This window comes from Hyla sarda, chromosome 1 (genome assembly GCF_029499605.1).
Source record: "Hyla sarda isolate aHylSar1 chromosome 1, aHylSar1.hap1, whole genome shotgun sequence".
Taxonomy (NCBI): Eukaryota; Metazoa; Chordata; class Amphibia; order Anura; family Hylidae; genus Hyla; species Hyla sarda.
The window spans coordinates 11,958,838-11,966,314 of NC_079189.1; the positions used below are offsets into that span (position 1 = coordinate 11,958,838).

At 40.6% G+C, this 7,477-nt stretch overlaps 1 protein-coding gene across 7 annotated transcripts in view; it reads left to right on the forward strand.

Moving 5' to 3' along the window:
- Window positions 1-7,477, forward strand: part of ADAM33 (ADAM metallopeptidase domain 33) — a 126,437-nt gene that overhangs the window by 21,381 nt on the left and 97,579 nt on the right. The gene's annotated exons all lie outside the window — the stretch shown is intronic.

A 7,477-nucleotide genomic window follows, 5' to 3' on the forward strand; every position in this document is an offset into this window, starting at 1 on the left:
GCAGTGTAGAGTATGGAGGATTCAAACCGGCTGCCTGAGGTCCTCATTAGGGTAGGTTCACACTAGGTCAGTGCTCCTGTTAGGGTGCATGCACACCATGTTTTTGCAATACAGTTCTCGTATCAGGTTTTTGATGAAAAACGGATTCCTCAAAACCGGACTAAACTGTATCAAAACGTGTATACAAATTTCAACTCATATATGGTTAAAAACCGTATACGGTTTGAAAAATGATGTCCGGTTGCATCAGTTTTTTAAGAAAAAAAAAGTTTACGTTTTTAACTTTTCTCTCCATTTTGAATAAAGTTTCAGTTGTTTGATTGAAATTCCAAGAAAAAAAAAATATGCAAAGTCAAAAACCGTGTAGTGTAAACCGGATGGAACCGTACGCACATACGGTTCTGTACGGTTCCCATTGACTCCCATGTTTAAAAAAAAAAAAAAAAACTGTATACGGTTTAATACGGTTTTCTGTTGCATGGCGTTTTTTTTGGCCAAAAAATGCTGCGGCCAGATGTTAGCTATAAATCAATGAGAAATCGCAAAATTCTTTCTCCACTTGGCGTTTTTCACTTTGGCGCTTTTTAAAATCCTTTTGGCGTTTTTTCACTCTTTTCTTGCATTTTTTAAATCGTTGGTAATCGCAGCATGTTGAGCCACTGGCGTTTTTTTTTTTTTTTTTTGTCAAAATCGTGGCGTTTTTCTCCCATAGAAGTCTATGGGAGTGAAAAAACACCAAGAAAAACGATATGTGGGTTTTAACTTTGGCGTTTTTGCAGGCGTTTTTTATTCTTTTTTGGACTTTAGCGATCCAAAAAAGTGATGGAGATACCTTTTATAATAAAAGTTCGTAGGGTACCATTATAAAAAATAAAAAGGATACAGTAGTGATGGAAAAAATTGTATCTAACGAAATTTATCTTTTTTATAACAAAATTTTTATTAATTTTTAAACAGGGATCAATTTATGTGGGCGGGTGGGGACCTAAAAATGTAGCCGACAATAATAAAAATGTAGTGTGTGTGTTTTTCACTTTTTTTTTCTTTCTTTTTTACATGTTTTTTTAGTTAGTACTACTACTCCCAGCATAGAACACACTGTTCCATGATGGGAGTAGTAGTACCTGTACTAATTGACAGATCGCCCTTTGTGATCCTCCTGTATAATGTATAGATGCGGCGGCCGCTCTTCTATGGTCCCCTGCACTGACTTATATATACACATATTCATATTTCCCGCAGAGCTGTGATTGGCCAAATGGTTCCAGCCAATCACAGCTCTAGGAATATGTGTATATATACGACAGTGCAGGGGACCATAGGAGAGCGGTCGCTGCATCTATACATTATACAGGAGGATCACTATAGGTGTCAGTAGTGCTACCTGCTGTGATGTGTCCATAACTTCAGGCACTACTACTCACAACATGGAGTACACTCTGCCCCATGCTGGCAGCTGTAGTACCTGCATTAATAGAGAGATCACATCGGGTGTCAGAAGTTACACTCGCTGCGATCTGTCTATTAATGCAGATACTACAGTTCCCAGCATGGAGCAGAGTGTGCTCTATGTTGGGAGTAGTAGTGCCTGCAGTTAAGGACACATCACAGTGGATGTCACTACTGACACCCGCTTTGATCGTCCTTTGTATAGCAGAGATGGAGCGGCTGTATACATCGCTCACATCTCTGCTCTGTACTCCGGCCACTCACTCATTGATATTTTCCTCAGAGCTGTGATTGGCTGCAACCATCCGGCCAATCACCACTCTGGGTGGGAAAAATGAGTGATGTTCTATTCACATCACTGGCCGGAGTACAGAGCAGAGATGTGAGCGCTGTATAGAGCCGCTCCATCTCTGCTATATTATGGACGATCGCATCGGGTGTCAGGACTGACACTTGGGGCGATATGTCTATAGTACAGGTACTACTACTCCCAGCATGGAACAGTCTGTTCCATGCTGGGAGTAGTAGTACTACATAAAAAAATGTAAATAGTAGAGGAAAAAAAAAAGTGAAACACAATTTATTAAAAAAAAAATAATTATGGGTACCAAAAAAAAAAAAAAAAAAAGAGGGCCAAAAATGCAATTTCCACACAAATGAAAAAACGCCAGACGCAGGACATTGCACTGGCGTTTTTTCCGGCATATTTTTTAATCCCAAAAAACGCAGCACAAAAAAACAAGTAGAAACTTAGCCTTAGTCGCATCTGTCGGCGAGGCCCCCATCGAATTCAATAGGTGACATACGACCATAGAAAGCAATGGGCTCCGCTGCTCCCAAGGGGTACGCCGGTGAAAAAACAGAAAGTTAAACAGATTTGTAAATTACGTCTATTAAAAAATCTTAATCCTTCCAGTACTTATTAGCTGCTGAAGTTGAGATGTTCTTCTCTGTCTGACCTCAGTGCTCTCTGCTGACACCTCTCTCTGTCTCAGGAACTGTCCAGAGCAGGAGAGGTTTGCTATGGGGAATTGCTCCTACAGTTCCTGAGACAGACAGAGGTGTCAGCAGAGAGCACTGTGGTCAGACAGAAAAGAACAACTCAACTTCAGCAGCTGATAAGTACAGGAAGGATTAATATTTTTTAATAGACATAATTTACAAATCTGTATAAAGGGGTATTCCAGGAAAAAAAAAAAATTCTTATATCAACTGGCTCCAGAAAGTTAAACAGATTTGTAAATTACTTCTATTAAAAAAATCTTAATCCTTCCAGTACTTATTAGCTGCTGAAGTTGAGATGTTCTTTTCCGTCTGAGAACACTGCTCTCTGCTGACACCTGGCTGGATTTGCTCCCACGATCTTTTAATAGAAGTAATTTACAAATCTGTTTAACTTTCTGGAGCCGGAATACCCCTTTAACAGTATACCTTTGACTCCAGTAGACTCGTTATTTATAGCAGTGTTTCCCAACCAGGGTGCCTCCAGCTGTTGCCAAACTACAACTCCCAGCATTCCCGGACAGCCTTCGGCTGTCCGGGAATGCTGAGAGTTGTAGTTTGGTAACAGCTGGAGGCACCCTGGCTGGGAAACACTGATTCATAGCATTGCTCTTATGGAGCAGAGATGTAATGTAAAGCATGGCGGATGTAACGCAGCAGTTTGATTTTCGGCTGAGACAGAAGGGGAATGAAACCTTTATAAAAGCTCATGAATAAATATTTTATTGTTGTGACTTATAAACATACAGTAAGCAAAGCAAAATATAAAATATCCTAAGAATATAATATGTATTTATATAAAGATAGTGAGGCAGGAGCTGTACAGGGCGGGGGCAGGGGGAGGGCCGGGCCCCTGGGGGTCACTTCCTCTCTGCCTCCTGCAGGCGGCGGCTCAGGTCATCTATACGGACGTTCTTCAGGTGCAGCAGCTGTTCCATTCTCCGCAGCTTTGCCTGTAATATCTGAAACATGGAGGATGCATGTAATCACATCAGAACTATGAACGCAGCTCTGGGTGTGAGTGGAGTATGAGACATGATGTAATGGTAGAATTATGAACGCAGCTCTGGATGTGATTAGAGTATAAGACATGATGTAATGGCAGAACTATGAATGCAGCTCTGGGTGTGAGTGGAGTATAAGACATGATGTAATGGCAGAACTATGAATGCAGCTCTGGATGTGATTACAGTATAAGACATGATGTAATGGCAGAACTATGAACGCAGCTCTGTATGTGATTAGAGTATAAGACATGATGTAATGGCAGAACTATGAATGCAGCTCTGGATGTGATTACAGTATAAGACATGATGTAATGGCAGAACTATGAATGCAGCTCTGGGTGTGATTGGAGTATAAGACATGATGTAATAACAGAACTATGAATGCAGCTCTGGATGTGATTACAGTATAAGACATGATGTAATGGCAGAACTATGAATGCAGCTCTGGATGTGATTACAGTATAAGACATGATGTAATGGCAGAACTATGAATGCAGCTCTGGATGTGATTATAGTATAAGACATGATGTCATGGCAGAACTATGAATACAGCTCTGGATGTGATTACAGTATAAGACACGATGCAATGGCAGAACTATGAATGCAGCTCTGGATGTGATTACAGTATAAGACATGATGTAATGGCAGAACTATGAATGCAGCTCTGGATGTGATTACAGTATAAGACATGATGTAATGGCAGAACTATGAATGCTGCTCTGGATGTGATTACAGTATAAGACATGATGTAATGGCAGAACTATGAATGCTGCTCTGGATGTGATTACAGTATAAGACATGATGTAATGGCAGAACTATGAATGCAGCTCTGGATGTGATTACAGTATAAGACATGATGTAATGGTAGAATTATGAACGCAGCTCTGGATGTGATTAGAGTATAAGACATGATGTAATGGCAGAACTATGAATGCAGCTCTGGATGTGATTACAGTATAAGACATGATGTAATGGTAGAATTATAAACGCAGCTCTGGATGTGATTAGAGTATAAGACATGATGTAATGGCAGAACTATGAATGCAGCTCTGGGTGTGATTACAGTAGCTGGTGTATACAGTGTATGAGCTGATTGTATACAGTGTATGAGCTGGTGTATATGGTGTACGAGCTGGTGTATACAGTGTATGAGCTGGTGTATACAGTGTATGAGCTGGTGTATATGGTGTACGAGCTGGTGTATACAGTGTATGAGCTGGTGTATACAGTGTATGAGCTGGTGTATACAGTGTATGAGCTGGTGTATACAGTGTATGAGCTGGTGTATATGGTGTACGAGCTGGTGTATACGGTGTATGAGCTGGTGTATACAGTGTATGAGCTGGTGTATATGGTGTACGAGCTGGTGTATACAGTGTATGAGCTGGTGTATATGGTGTACGAGCTGGTGTATATGGTGTACGAGCTGGTGTATATGGTGTACGAGCTGGTGTATACAGTGTATGAGCTGGTGTATACAGTGTATGAGCTGGTGTATATGGTGTACGAGCTGGTGTATACAGTGTATGAGCTGGTGTATATGGTGTACGAGCTGGTGTATACAGTGTATGAGCTGGTGTATACAGTGTATGAGCTGATTGTATACAGTGTATGAGCTGGTGTATATGGTGTACGAGCTGGTGTATACAGTGTATGAGCTGGTGTATAGTTAATGGAGCAGAGATGCAGTGTAGAGTATGGAGGATTCAAACCGGCTGCCTGAGGTCCTCATTAGGGTAGGTTCACACTAGGTCAGTGCTCCTGTTAGGGTGCATGCACACCATGTTTTTGCAATACAGTTCTCGTATCAGGTTTTTGATGAAAAACGGATTCCTCAAAACCGGACTAAACTGTATCAAAACGTGTATACAAATTTCAACTCATATATGGTTAAAAACCGTATACGGTTTGAAAAATGATGTCCGGTTGCATCAGTTTTTTAAGAAAAAAAAAGTTTACGTTTTTAACTTTTCTCTCCATTTTGAATAAAGTTTCACTTGTTTGATTGAAATTCCAAGAAAAAAAAACTGTGCAAAGTCAAAAACCGTGTAGTGCAAACTGAATGGAACCGTACGCACATACGGTTCTGTACGGTTCCCATTGACTCCCATGTTTAAAAAAAAAAAAAAAAACTGTATACGGTTTAATACGGTTTTCTGTTGCATGGCGTTTTTTTTGGCCAAAAAATGCTGCGGCCAGATGTTAGCTATAAATCAATGAGAAATCGCAAAATTCTTTCTCCACTTGGCGTTTTTCACTTTGGCGCTTTTTAAAATCCTTTTGGCGTTTTTTCACTCTTTTCTTGCATTTTTTAAATCGTTGGTAATCGCAGCATGTTGAGCCACTGGCGTTTTTTTTTTTTTTTTTTTGTCAAAATCGTGGCGTTTTTCTCCCATAGAAGTCTATGGGAGTGAAAAAACACCAAGAAAAACGATATGTGGGTTTTAACTTTGGCGTTTTTGCAGGCGTTTTTTATTCTTTTTTGGACTTTAGCGATCCAAAAAAGTGATGGAGATACCTTTTATAATAAAAGTTCGTAGGGTACCATTATAAAAAATAAAAAGGATACAGTAGTGATGGAAAAAATTGTATCTAACGAAATTTATCTTTTTTATAACAAAATTTTTATTAATTTTTAAACAGGGATCAATTTATGTGGGCGGGTGGGGACCTAAAAATGTAGCCGACAATAATAAAAATGTAGTGTGTGTGTTTTTCACTTTTTTTTTCTTTCTTTTTTACATGTTTTTTTAGTTAGTACTACTACTCCCAGCATAGAACACACTGTTCCATGATGGGAGTAGTAGTACATGTACTAATTGACAGATCGCCCTTTGTGATCCTCCTGTATAATGTATAGATGCGGCGGCCGCTCTTCTATGGTCCCCTGCACTGACTTGTATATACACATATTCATATTTCCCGCAGAGCTGTGATTGGCCAAATGGTTCCAGCCAATCACAGCTCTAGGAATATGTGTATATATACGACAGTGCAGGGGACCATAGGAGAGCGGTCGCTGCATCTATACATTATACAGGAGGATCACTATAGGTGTCAGTAGTGCTACCTGCTGTGATGTGTCCATAACTTCAGGCACTACTACTCACAACATGGAGTACACTCTGCCCCATGCTGGCAGCTGTAGTACCTGCATTAATAGAGAGATCACATCGGGTGTCAGAAGTTACACTCGCTGCGATCTGTCTATTAATGCAGATACTACAGTTCCCAGCATGGAGCAGAGTGTGCTCTATGTTGGGAGTAGTAGTGCCTGCAGTTAAGGACACATCACAGTGGATGTCACTACTGACACCCGCTTTGATCGTCCTTTGTATAGCAGAGATGGAGCGGCTGTATACATCGCTCACATCTCTGCTCTGTACTCCGGCCACTCACTCATTGATATTTTCCTCAGAGCTGTGATTGGCTGCAACCATCCGGCCAATCACCACTCTGGGTGGGAAAAATGAGTGATGTTCTATTCACATCACTGGCCGGAGTACAGAGCAGAGATGTGAGCGCTGTATAGAGCCGCTCCATCTCTGCTATATTATGGACGATCGCATCGGGTGTCAGGACTGACACTTGGGGCGATATGTCTATAGTACAGGTACTACTACTCCCAGCATGGAACAGTCTGTTCCATGCTGGGAGTAGTAGTACTACATAAAAAAATGTAAATAGTAGAGGGAAAAAAAAAGTGAAACACAATTTATTAAAAAAAAAATAATTATGGGTACCAAAAAAAAAAAAAAAAAAAGAGGGCCAAAAATGCAATTTCCACACAAATGAAAAAACGCCAGACGCAGGACATTGCACTGGCGTTTTTTCCGGCATATTTTTTAATCCCAAAAAACGCAGCACAAAAAAACAAGTAGAAACTTAGCCTTAGTCGCATCTGTCGGCGAGGCCCCCATCGAATTCAATAGGTGACATACGACCATAGAAAGCAATGGGCTCCGCTGCTCCCAAGGGGTACGCCGGTGAAAAAACAGAAAGTTAAACAGATTTGTAAA